Source organism: Acromyrmex echinatior, chromosome 1 (genome assembly GCF_024713525.1).
Source record: "Acromyrmex echinatior isolate Ae372 chromosome 1, ASM2471352v2, whole genome shotgun sequence".
Taxonomy (NCBI): domain Eukaryota; kingdom Metazoa; phylum Arthropoda; class Insecta; order Hymenoptera; family Formicidae; genus Acromyrmex; species Acromyrmex echinatior.
Window position 1 is genome coordinate 1,176,994 of NC_141852.1, and position 14,451 is coordinate 1,191,444.

A 14,451-nucleotide genomic window follows, 5' to 3' on the forward strand; every position below is an offset into this window, starting at 1 on the left:
GTTGAATAAAGAAGACATCACGGAGTTATTGAAGTTGAATCATTCCAGTTTAAAATTACGCATCTCGTTCTGTATCGACTCTTATTAGTCTTAAATTGATATTATCAGTATTCTATATTAAAAGATATTACATTTTGTGGCACATAAGCGTGGTCAGTAGCTCTTTGAAAGAAAACCGAATGTATCAATGTGATGTATAAAAATAATAAAGTAAATATTTTAAAAGTACATAATATTTAGTAAAATGTATATATTTATTAATATGATGTTCAATCATTATTATTAAGAAAATAACAATTATGTAAGAAGGAAAATATTTTTATGATAATTATCATGCTAAAATGTTGTCACGATAATTTTCATGTTGGAAGGTATGATAGCAGCATGTTTCTTATACTGTGATGCTCCTGAGATGTACGTCCGCGCGCGATCCAGCGGTTCAGCCGTCGACTGTTGAGCGGTTGTAAAGGAAAAATAGGCAGCACTTCAGAAATTGGCTCGAAATGTAACTAGTTCTGAGCACACTAAAGTACGCATATAATTTCTATAATTTTATAAAAATATATTTGGAGTAATATGTTCATTAAGAACGTTATTTATTTAAAAAAAAATTAAGAAAAAAAGGAAAAAGCAGGATTGAACATAGGATTCTCAACATTCTGATCTCGCACCTAATGCCCGAGACCACGCTGAGTTTTTGTAGAAAACCGCCTCTATGAACGTGGTACATAAAATACACGGAAAATCGTAAACTATATCTCGTTAACTATCACGTTTTGAAATCATTTTTGCTATTATATATTAATGAGAATGGTATATGATTAACTCTTTCACTAATATCGTGTGAGACTCGTGGTAAAGAAATCGGGCCAAACATAAGTATCATTGATGAGAGCCGTGATATGTCTATCGGGCCAAACATAAACAATATATTCCAGGTTGTTAATTATGGCACGCACCATCGTAACTTAAATCGTAGGACAAAGGATTAATATAATTTAATAAAAATTATGTATTGTCTAGAATGTCTCTTTCCTCCTTATGATACACGCCAAGCGGCCGAGATCGTCGAGAAAATATTTTCGGTCGCTAGAAACAAGCGACCACAGAGAGAAGGACAGAGACAGACTTGTTTTGCTAGCGAATCCAGTTCGGCATGTCCGCGTGAAGACTCACCGATTACAATCGGAGCTTTCGTTTTTGTTTTTCCTCTGTCTCGCTCTATCGAAATAACAGAAATTGAATGAATTTTAAATCACGAACACGGTTGCCAGTTCTCCGTTTTTTTTTTGACAGACCGGTTTCTTGGACTAATATTCAATACTCCAGCAGATGTGAAAATCTCCAATTTTGTCATCTGCTGGAGTATTAAATATTAATCCAAACAACCGAAGTCTGGCAAAAAAAAAACGGAGAGCTGGCAACCGTGTTTGTGAATTAAAATTCTTTTATTTTCTTTTTATTAAATTATTAATTATTTAATCATCTATCTTTCTCATTAACGTAGCAAAAATGCAAATGCAAAAATGATTTCAAAACGTAAACATTGATGAGATATACAATAGTTTACGACTTTCCGTGCACTATATGTATCGCGTTCGTCGAGGTGATCTGCAAGAACTCAGCATGGTCTCGGGCGTTGGGTGTAAGATCAGAATATTGGAGATCTTATGTTCGATTCTGCTTTTTCCTTTTTTCATAATTTATATTTAATAAATAACGTTATGAGTAAACATATTACTCCAAATATATACTTTTTATAAAATTTCAGAAATTATATACGTGTACTTCAATGTGCTCGAAATTAGTTGCGCATTTCGAGCCGATTTCTGAAATGCTGCCTACTTTTCCTTCACAACCGCTCGACGCTTGACGGCCGAACCGCTCACGCGTGGACGTGTATCTCAAGAGTGTCATAGTATAAGAAACATGCTGCGACCATACCTTCCAGAAAATTGTCATGAAAATATTTTCCTTCCTACATAATATTGTATTTTCTTAATAATGGTGATTGAACATCATATTAATAACTTAATGCATTTTACTAAATGTAATGTACTTTTAAAATATTACTTTATTATTTTTATGATACATTCAGTTTCAAAGAGTTACTGATCACGTTTTTGTGTCACAGAATGTAATATAAAATTTTACTTTACCGCATCATACATCTGGTCATCTATTTGTATTTTTTTTTAGTGGAATAAACCTGGAGAATACACTTAAATGACGTATCAATAATAAAGGGTGTTTCAAAATGACCTGACATTTTAATGTATTAATAAAACATATTATTTATTTGAAAAGTACACATGTTTTTAGTTTAATATAAAGTACAAACATGGAGGTTATATGTGGAACACAATATCCGATAAATGGCCGCCTCGACTCTGTTTGCAAACGTTCATTCTTTTGACAAAATTTTCAATGACATTTTGGCATAATTGCGGAGTAATTTTATTAATGGTACGTCTAATTTCTTCCTTCAACTCCGGAATGGTCTGTGGATCATTGGCATACACTTTTCCTTTCAGAAAACCCCAAAGAAAGAAGTCCAATGGCGTCAAATCGCACGATCTTGGTGACCAATTCACACGCCGCGGCGCGAAATAACACGACCATGAAACTTCGTCTGAAGAAATTTCACAATTTCTATGCGTTGCTCGATCGTGTAATTCTCCATGACTAAACCTCAATACTTCCTGATGCCAGTTGTTAGAGGTTAGTACGTTACGTTCACTGCAAAAAAAATGGCGCGCAATTTAAAATGTTAATTCATTTTGAGACACCCTTTAGAACTTTAAAGATAATAGAGAGTTTTTTTACAATAACGTGGATTTAGATTACGGTGAACGCCTTTTCTTAATTAGTCGCTAAGGAAAAGATAATGTGATCATGATATCGATTATGTATCTTTTTTCTTAGAGTGATAAATAAAAATTTTTTGTATGTATGTGTGTATATATGTATATATATGTATATATATATGCATACATATATCATTTTGCGTGACGCTGTATGTGTAGAAAACAACGGCGTTATATGAGTCAATCAGCTGTAACCAGTATGACCCGTGTTCACAGTATCATTGCCGCACAACAGTACTGTCAATGTAGTATAGTAGCGTTCTATACACAACCATATATATATATATGTGTGTATATGTGTGTGTGTGTATGTATATATATATATATATATATATATATATATATATAATATATACTACATGGGTTGAAAAGTCTCGGGATTTTTAATGAAAACAAGCGTTTTTTGTGCAAAGTTATATTTATTCCTCAACATAATTGCCCTTCGATACACTTGGTATAGCGATTTTCCAATATTTCGATGCCCTTTCTGTAGTACGAAACGTCCAAGCCTTCGAAATACGCCTCGGTTTCCGCGATGACTTCCTCATTTGATGTGAATCTCTTTCCCTGGAGTCATTGCTTGAGGTTTGAGAACAGATAATAGTCACTGGGGGCTAATAGTCTGGAGAATAGTCTATATAGGGATAATAGTCTGGAGAAGACGGTGGGTGAGCAACCAATTTGAATCGTAATTGGTCCAATTTGACCATCGCTTTCAAGGACGTGTGTAACGGTGCGTTATCGTGATGATACAGAACTTTTTTCTTCGCCATATGGGGCCGTTTTTTCTTTATTTCGTCGTTCAATTTGTCCAATAACGCTGCATAATATTCTCCCGTAATTGTTCTTCCCTTCTGCAGGTAATCGATGAAGATTATGCCATGCGCATCCCAAAAAATGGAGGCCATAACCTTCCCGGCCGAGCGTTGGTCTTTTCGCCGCTTTGGTCAGCTTTCGTGGCTTTTCAGCCACTTTGCAGACTGCCTATTGGACTCAGGCATATGGTAATGGACCCACGTTTCATCCATCGTCACAAAACGTCGAAAAAAGTCCGCTCGATTACGCTGCAACAACGCCAAACCGACCGTTGAATCATCAACGCGCTGCTGTTTTTGATCGATGATCAGCAAACGCGGCACCCATCGTGCCGATAGCTTTTTCATCTCCAAAACATCGTGCAAAATGTATCCCGCCCGTTTTTTTGAGATGCCCACGGTCTCAGTTAACTCGCGCAACTTCACTTGACGATCACTCAAAACGATTCGATGCACTTGCTTTGTGATTTCCGCATTCGTAGCCTCTTTTGGCCTTCCAGAGCGAGGTGCGTCTTCGGTGCTTGTACGACCCATTTTAAATTCAGTAAACCACCGATAAACTGTTGTTCTCGAAGGAGCAGATGTGGGATAACATTTCTGCAACCATTTCAATGATTGTTCAGAAGTTTTTCCCATCAAAAAACAATGTTTGATCAAGATGTGATATTCCTGTTTTTCAATTTTTTTTACGAAGGCGAAAGTAACGCCACTTAAACGACTGTAGTTTGTAAACGAATGAACGAAATGTCATGAAACTTCATACATAAACTAGTGACAGATGAATCTCTCGAAATGAATCATGTTCATTTTCTAGTGGCACTACCTATTGAAAAATCCCGGGACTTTTCAGCCCATGTAGTATATATATATATATATATATATATATATATATATTTAAATATACATGTATTTATATAGTGTTTTTTGTCCACAAAATAGAAAAAATGTAGTAGCAAAATATTGTCTGCCTTTGATAAGAGAAGGTTATGGGTGCTTTATAACAAGCGACTCAGTACAATACAGTACAATATCTCATCCTTGTATTATCGAACAAGATTGTAATGATGCACCGTGTCGCACTGTGTCTCTTGTTGGAAGGCACTCTAGAAGGCCAAAATTGGTTATTGTGATGTGTGTTTCTTGTTGGCACCCTATAAAGCCAGAATGAGAAAGGTTAGCATCTTTATGTTATTCGTAAAATTATCACTTTTATTTATCATACAAGTGATATGATTAAATTTATTGTTATAACAATAAATTGCGCTTTGTCTAATTATGATCCAATGTCAGAGGCGTTCATCGTGGGTTGACTATATTTAATTCACTGCCAGAGGCGTTAATTGTGAGCTGGCTAGCTATAACAAAATGCCACAGCCGTAAATCGTGCTTTGGCTAGTTACAGATAAATGTCAGAGGCGTTTATCGTGGACTGACTATTTTTAATTTATTGGCAGAAGCATTTCGATTATTAAATTTGGTGAAATACAATTACGGATCCAATTTATAGAATTTTGCGTCTGCAATTAAAGAAATGCAAATAGATGCATTGTCATGATGGAATCAAAAGCTAATTGCTTGACATAACCGAAACAAAAAAACTAATGAAGAAAAAAAACTGAATATCAGTAAATAGCTTCTTTGAAATCTTACAACTTTTGTCTGAAGCGTTTTTTTCTAAAAACGTTATGTAATAGCCTTAGCACAAGGATGGTCGTAATTGAATCGTAGAACGTGAATCATAGGGCAACGCATTATATTTTGGCGTACTATGCATGCCGATACAAGTTCACATTCCTTTACGATTAGTTATAGTCACCTTTATATTCAGCTCCTAAATCCGGAGTTTTTGGACATCCTATATAATATATATGTTATACATATATGTATATATATACAGGGTGATCCAAAAGTATGGAAACGGCCAAATAACTGTGGAGGAATGCACTTTGGGGAAAAAAGTTTCAGACAAAAGTCTTAGGTTTTTTTCCTGGCTATTTAATCGTGACCTGAGATTTGACCTTGACCGTGACCTTGAATGTCATTTCAAAGTCAAATTTACTTTTTTAAATAGGAATACATATTTTTGACCACAGGAATGGAAACAGCGGAAAATTTTACGTCCGTCTGTGACTTTGATCATGACTTTGACCATGCCCTTGAAGGTCAGTTCAACGTCAAGTTGACATTGTCAATGGAAATTCCTGTAAATTGGTGTCTAGGGGTTTTCGGGGTCGCTGATTACGATTTTGAAGTCGATTTTCAAAAATTCAAGATGGTGGATCCAATATGGCTGACGAAATTTGAAAAAACTATTGAATTTTTCTGCAAATTGGTATCTGGGAGTTTTCGTGGTCGCTGATTGCAAATCTGAAGTCCAGTTTCAAAAATTGAAGATGGCGGATCCAATATGGTGAACGAATTAAAAAAAAATTATTGAATTTTCCGTTAATTTGAATCTAGGAATGTTTTGTGTTGCTGATAACATCTAGGATCTGCTATACCTGAAAAAGTAAGGTACACCCAGGATGTGCCACGGGGAGACTCCTAAGTACGATTTACATCCCATTTTTTTTTAACTTTTTTTATTTTATTGTTTTTTTTTGGTTTTAGCCAACTAAGGTAAGTGTTAATGTAGCGGGTTAAGATGATTTTTGTACACAAGCTTTTAAGTGTGTCATCTTAAAATTTCTCTCTTCAAAACTTGTGTTCAAAGATCATCTTAACCCGCTACATTAACACTTACTTTAGTTGGCTGGGTGCTCACTTCATCTTGTCTTAGTTGGTTGGGTGCTCACTTCATCTTGCCTTAGTTGGCTGGGTGCTCACTTCATCATAAAAAATAAAAAGAAAACAAAAAAAACAAAAAAATTTTTTAAACCAAAAAAAAACAATCAAATAAAAAAAGTTAAAAAAAAATGGGATGTAAATCGTACTTAGGAGTTTCCCCGTGGCACATCCTGGGTGTACCTTACTTTTTCAGGTATAGCAGATCCTAGACGTTATCAGCAACACAAAACATTCCTAGATTCAAATTAAAGGAAAATTCAATAATTTTTTTTTAATTCGTCCACCATATTGGATCCGCCATCTTCAATTTTTGAAACTGGACTTCAGATTTGCAATCAGCGACCACGAAAACCCCCAGATACCAATTTGCAGAAAAATTCAATAGTTTTTTCAAATTTCGTCAGCCATATTGGATCCACCATCTTGAATTTTTGAAAATCGACTTCAAAATCGTAATCAGCGACCCCGAAAACCCCTAGACACCAATTTACAGGAATTTCCATTGACAATGTCAACTTGACGTTGAACTGACCTTCAAGGGCATGGTCAAAGTCATGATCAAAGTCACAGGCGGACGTAAAATTTTCCGCTGTTTCCATTCCTGTGGTCAAAAATATGTATTCCTATTTAAAAAAGTAAATTTGACTTTGAAATGACATTCAAGGTCACGGTCAAGGTCAAATCTCAGGTCACGATTAAATAGCCAGGAAAAAAACCTAAGACTTTTGTCTGAAACTTTTTTCCCCAAAGTGCATTCCTCCACAGTTATTTGGCCGTTTCCATACTTTTAGATCACCCTGTATATATATATATATATACAACATACATTACACAGTCAATACTCACATACATAATTTTTGTACGATGCTGTACGTTTATGAAATGTATGTAAGTATATCATATTCAAAGTGTTTTAGCAAATATATACACTTACAGGTCAATGTACGTTGACTAACAGCAAGTTACAATAAGTATATTTTTACTAAATGAACACTCTGACTGTGACTTAGATATATTTTCGGATGCAACCATGTATTTGAAATACATGTATACACGTGTAATGTAATAGCACTTTTTCCTTTAATCCTTTATAATGTCATTTTAACTTAAAATGTAACATGTATCGTCAGTACGTAAATACATTGCACATACATATGTAACTATTCCATCTCTTTTTATTATGTTTAATGGGCCTTTTACAATTATAAGCCATAAATCAGCCATAAATAAGAAGTCAAAAATCGCTAAAAATTGGCTGTGATTGATCAATTTTTAGCTTCTGACTTCTGATTTGTAACTAATGTGTTATTATAGAAGGCCCATAATAAAAAGAGATAGAAGTTACTCATACTTAGCTTTTCATGCAGATATAATATAGACACATTAGTGAATATTAGAATTATATTTTATGTGCATTATGATGTGTACATTATAAAATATATTTCTAATTCATATTCACATACGTGTGTAGCTACTTCATCTCTTTTTGTTACGTGTAACAAATGATGATGATACTGATGTCCTCTTTTTTCTACGTTTAATAAAAAGAGATATATTTTTTTATGATCAAATATTAGTGATATATGCTTTTATATTTTTAATATCAGAATATACATGCAACTAACATAAATCAAAGCTAACGATAGTCAAACGCAGATGATCAGACGTAACATCTTAAAAAAAAAAAATCAAATTACGAATCCTCTGATAAATCCTCATTTTATGTGTATATATATATATATATATATATATATATATATATATATATATATATATACGCATTATATATATATATATATTTTTTTTATATATGTATACAATTTTAATATTGCACATTTAAACACAGGGAATGCATAAACAGCTTAGCATTGATAACTTCTATCTGCAACGTATGTATATTCACACATTATAGTATATATATATGCAATATTGTACAATATTGCCTATGTGTGTATTATATTTAAGTACATCACTAATATTTTAACATGATTAACTTCTACATATTTTTATTAAACATAGCAAAAAATGGTATAGCTATGTATATTATATATGTAATACAATATATCTATGTATAGCTAATACATATCACATCCTGACCTAAAATGACATTGTACGACAGGAAAAATGCTTAGGCCCATGTACACTGTCAATACTGAAAATCTATAGTTACGTATTTTCAGTACTCGCAGTGAATATCGAAATACAGTTATAGTATCACTTTTTCCTATGATCAATATCATTTAGGGTTTAGTCAAGATGTAACATGTATTACTGTCAATATATGGACACGTGTTTCATATATATATATATAAATGAATACGACATTGCACATACATAATGTTAGTCTTTTTACTCTGTCTAATAAAAAGAGATAGATACTTATAGTATTTATACATTAATATAATACACATATGTCATACACAATATACATTAATATGTCGATTATATATCTAATATAGAAAATTGTATGTACATTATACTATGATAATTCTAACATTGTTGTAACATATAACAAAACATTATTAGTGAATATAAATTATAATTATATTTTATATGTATTATAATGTACATATACACAATAATGTACAAAATATAATTTTAATATTGCATATATCATTAATTCACTAACATGTTTATGTCTTCACTAATAACTCAATAATAGTATAATATTTTTTGTGTATTGTGTATATACACATATATTATAATATAATTATATATAAAATGTAATTGTAATTCGTATTCATGAATCTTTTTATATACAACTAGAATTACATTTTATATATCATTATACACATTATAATATAAAATTTTAATATTGCATAAAAATGGATATAGAGAATATCTGCATGAATATCCATATGTATATATATTATGATATTTATTTATGATAATATATTATCGTAACCTAAAATGGCATTGGATGTAAGAAAAAAGTGCTATTACGGCTTCGTATCGATACATCTATTAATTAAAAATCTGTATTTTATGTATATTACAGGCTTTTAGTACTGGTGATATATATTAGAACACGATCTACATTGCATGTGTATATAATACAACTAAATATGTATATAATGCAACTAAATTTCTGAGGTCCGATTCTACAAATATAAGATTAACTTCAATTATGTTTATTTTTTTTCAATTCTAAAATTGGAAAATTTTCCAAAATAAATCTTACATTGTGGAACCGACCCTAATACACGTCCCTGTTAAGATGGTAATGTAGGAAACGGAATAAAAATATCGATAATTAATCGATCGAATTTCCTTCATGATCATATTAAATCAGAGGGCGTAAGCAGCTTATACATTGGAAATGAAAACCTGTAATATCGACCTTGATCAACTTCGGCCTTCGCTCCAGCATCCCCTTAACGATCTTTAATAGTATCTCGTCGGTAACATTCAAAGACTTTCTCCAAAAAATTCAGGAATTATCAGCGATTTCACTGAAAATTATTTTTAAGTATCTGAAAGGCTCTGAATTTCACTGAAATTCGGAAATTCAATAATGTCTCTAAAGATAGAATTTTCATAGTTTCTCACTTTTCAGAAACTTTCAGCGAATTCTGCTGATTTTGAGAGAGGTTAGAGGTTATTTGCTAATAATATTCAGTTTATATCGCTTTGAGTTTCATATAAAAACCTTGATTTTTACTGTGTTTGAAATGTCGAATTTTGTATTAACCAAGCAGCATTTGCGGGAAGTTCTAATTTTCTGCTTTAATTGGAAGAAAAGTGCAGCTGAAGCTCATCGAATACTTGTCGAAGTTTATGGTGATACTGCTCCAACTGAAACTAAATCATGTAGGGAATGGTTTCGACATTTCAAGGATGGAGATTTCAGCGTTGAAGACAAGCTCTGGACAGTCAAAAAAATTCGAAGACAAAGAATTAGAGGCATTATTCGAAGAAGATCAAAGTCTAAGCAAGAGGAGCTTGCAGAATCATTGGGAGTAACTCAACAAGCCGTTTCTGCACGATTGAAAGCCATGGATTGGGTGCCTTATGAACTGAAACCGAGAGACGTTGAAAGGCGATTTTTCACTTGCGAACAGCTCTTTGAACAGCTGATTCAAAGACAACAAAGAAAAGGTTTTTTCGGATTGCGACTGGAGATGAGAAGTAGATATTCTACGACAATCCCAAGAAGAAAAAATACTATGCTAAGCCCGATCAATCCTTGTCATCGACTACAACATCAACACCAAAGCCGAACATTCATTCGAAGATCATCTCTGTATCTAGTAGGACCAAAAGAATGTTGTTTACTGAACTTGAAACCTGGCGATTCCATTACGGGCGATCGGCATCGGCTACAATTGATTCGTTTGAGCCGTGCATTGCGAGAAAAACGACTGGAATACGAGCAAAAACATGATAAAGTTATTTTTCTTTATGACAACGCTCGGCCTCATGTCGCAAAAGTCGTAAAAAAATATTTGGAAACGCTCAAATGGGATGTTTTACCGCACCCGTAGTATTCTCCGGACATTGCTCCTTCTGATTATTGGTTGTTTCGAAAGATGCAGCACGATTTGGCAAGTCACCGGTTCACTTCTCCAAAATTGGATCGCCTCTAAAGACGAGTCATTTTTTCGAGATGGAATTCGAAAATTGCTTGAGAGATGGGTAAAAGTAGTAGCCAGCGATGGACAATATTTTAATTAATCTGTTCATTCATTTTGTTTTGAAATAAATGCATTTTTGAACACAAAAAAAAACGGACCGAACTAATTTGTATTTCCAATATATTATAGGGTGTCTCTTAAGATGGATTGGGGCCACATTGGGGGTGGAGAATGGATAAAGGGAAAAAATTTTTATACCATTTTGAGATACTCGTAGTTTTCGAATTATCAAAAGAAACGTCTAAGCCAATATGCGGTTAAGTCGCGCCGCGCGAACAGCGTAGGACACACTCGAGCGGCGACAAAGCGCTTCTTCTCCCTCCCTGCGCGCCGCCGTCACCGCTACTCGACGCCGCCATTTTACGGCTGTGGCATTTTGTTATAACTAGCCAGCTCACAATTAACGCCTCTGGCAGTAAATTAAAAATAGTCAGTCCACGATAAACATGCCTCTGACATTGGATCATAATTAGGCAAAGCACAATTTATTATTGTAACATTTAACCATATCCCTTGTATGATAAATAAAAGTGATATTTTCACGAATGACATAAAGATATTAACCTTTCCCATTCTGGCTTTATAGAGTGCCTTCCAACAAGAGACACAGTGTGACACGGTGCATCATTACAATCTTGTTCGTCAATACAAGGATGAGATACTGTATTGTATTGAGTGAGTCTTGTTAGAAAACACCCATAACTTTCTCTTACCAAAGACAATATTCTGCTACTATATTATTTCTATTTTGTGGACACAAAACATTATATATATATATATATATATATATATATAGTGTTTTGTGTCCACAAAATAGAAAATATTATATATATATTTACACACACACATATATATATAGTTGTGTGTAGAACACTACTACACTACATAATTGACAATACTGTTGCGGTAACGATACTATGAACGCGGGTCATACTGGTTACAGTTGATTGACTCGTATAATGCCGTTGTTTTCTACACATACAGCGTTACGCAAAACGATATATGTATGCATATACACACATATTAGGTGTACAATTTTCCGCCGTTTTTCTATAGATAGTTTTAGCGGTAAGTGATGGTCGAAATAAATAGATCACAGACGCCATATAATAAACTTGGGCATCTGTCAACTAATTCCATAGAAACATTAGTCGATTTTTGCCTGCATAAAGTTATTCTCGATTGGAAATGTCAATTTACGAGCCAAATTCTCGTCATTTGCGAGAGTTTTTAATTTTCTGCTTCAATATGAAGAAATCTGCGCTGAGGCTCATCGAATGCTCTCAAATACTTATGGTGAGGCTGTTATTAGTGAAAGAACGTGTCATGAGTGGTTTCAACACTTCAAGAACGGTGATTTTTACGTCGAAGACCGGCATAGCGATGCAAGAGAGAAGGTTTTCGAAGATGCAGAATTGGAGGCATTATTTGATCAAGACTCGTGTCAAAATCAAGAAGAATTGGCACGATCATTGGGAGTGACTCAACAAGCCATTTCAAAACGCCTCAAAGTCATGGGAATAATTCAGAAGCAAGGAAATTGGGTGCCATACGAGTTGAAACCGAGAGATGTTGAACGGCGTTTGTTTGTTTGTGAACAGCTGCTTGAAAGGCAAAGACGGAAGGGATTTCTGCATCACATTGTGACTGGGGACGAAAAATTGGTTCATTACGATAATTCCAAGCGCAGAAAATCATGGGGAGTTCCCGGAAACCATGCTTCCACATCGACGACCAAACCGAATATTCACGACTCCAAGTTCATGCTCTGTATTTGGTGGGACCAGCTAGACGTAGTGTATTATGAGCTGTTAAAACCGACTGAAACAATCACAGACAATCAGTATCGAACGCAATTGATGCGTTTGAGCCGAGCACTGAAAGATAAACAGCCGCAATACAACGAGAGACACGATAAAGTGATTTTACAGCATGACAGTGCTCGACCCCATGTTGCGAAAGTGGTCAAGACATACTTGGAAACATTGAAATGGAAAGTCCTACCCCACCCGCCATATTCTCCAGACGTTGCTCCTTCTGACTATCACTTGTTTCAATCAATGGCACACGGCCTGGCTGACTAGCACTTCCGGTCTTATGAAGAAGTAAAAAATTGGATCGCCTCAAAAGATGATCAGTTTTTTCGACGCAGGATTCGTACGCTGCCCGAAAGATGGAAGAAAGTAGTGGCCAGCGATGGACAATACTTTGAATCATAAATGTATAATCAGTTTTTTACAATAATGCCTCGAATTTCGGAAAACAAACGGCGGAAGCAAAGTTGTACACCTAATACATACAAAAAATTTTTACTTTTCACTCTAAGAAAAAAGATACTTAACCGATATTATGGTCATATTATCTTCTCCTTAGCGACAATTAAGAAAAGGCATTCACCGTATTTAAATCCATGTTATTGGAAAAACTTTCTATTATCTTTGAAGTTCTATTACTGATACGTCATTTAAGTGCATTCTCCAGGTTTATTCCACTAAAAAAAAAATACATTAGATGACCATTAGATGACAATTAGATGACCAGATATATGACGCGGTAAAGTAAAATTTTATATTACTTTCTGTGGGCACAAAAACGTGATCAGTAGTCTTTGAAACTGAATGTATCATAAAAATAATAAAGTAATATTTTAAAAGTACATTACATTCAGTAAAATGCATTAAGTTATTAATATGATGTTCAATCACCATTATTAAGAAAATAACATTTATGTAGAAAGGAAAATATTTTCAATATTTTCAATTTGACAATTTGCTGAAAGCTATGGTTGCAGCATGTTTCTTATACTATGATGCTCTTGAGATATATGTCTGCGCGTGAGTGGTTCGGCCGTCAAGAGTCGAGTGGTTGTGAAGGAAAAAGGCAGCATTTCAAAAATCGGCCCGAAAAGCGCAACGAATTTCAAGCACATTGAGATACACATATATAATTTCTGAAATTTTATAAAAAGTATTTTTGGAGTAATATGTTTATTAATAATGTTATTTATTAAATAAAAATTATGAAAAAAGGAAAAAACAGGATCAAACATAAGATCTTCAATATTCTGATCTTGCACCCAACGCCCGAGACCACATTGAGTTCTTGCGGATCACCTCGACGAACGCGGTACATACAGCGCACGGAAAGTCGTAAACTATTGTATATCTCATCAATGTTTATGTTTTGAAATCATTTTTGTTATTATACGTTAATATATGATTAATATAGAAAGATATATGAGAAAAATGTATGATTAATATAATTTAATAAAAAGAAAGAGATGACAAAAATTGGAGATTTTCATTTGCTGGAGTATTGAATATTAGTCCAAGAAACCGAAGTCTGTCA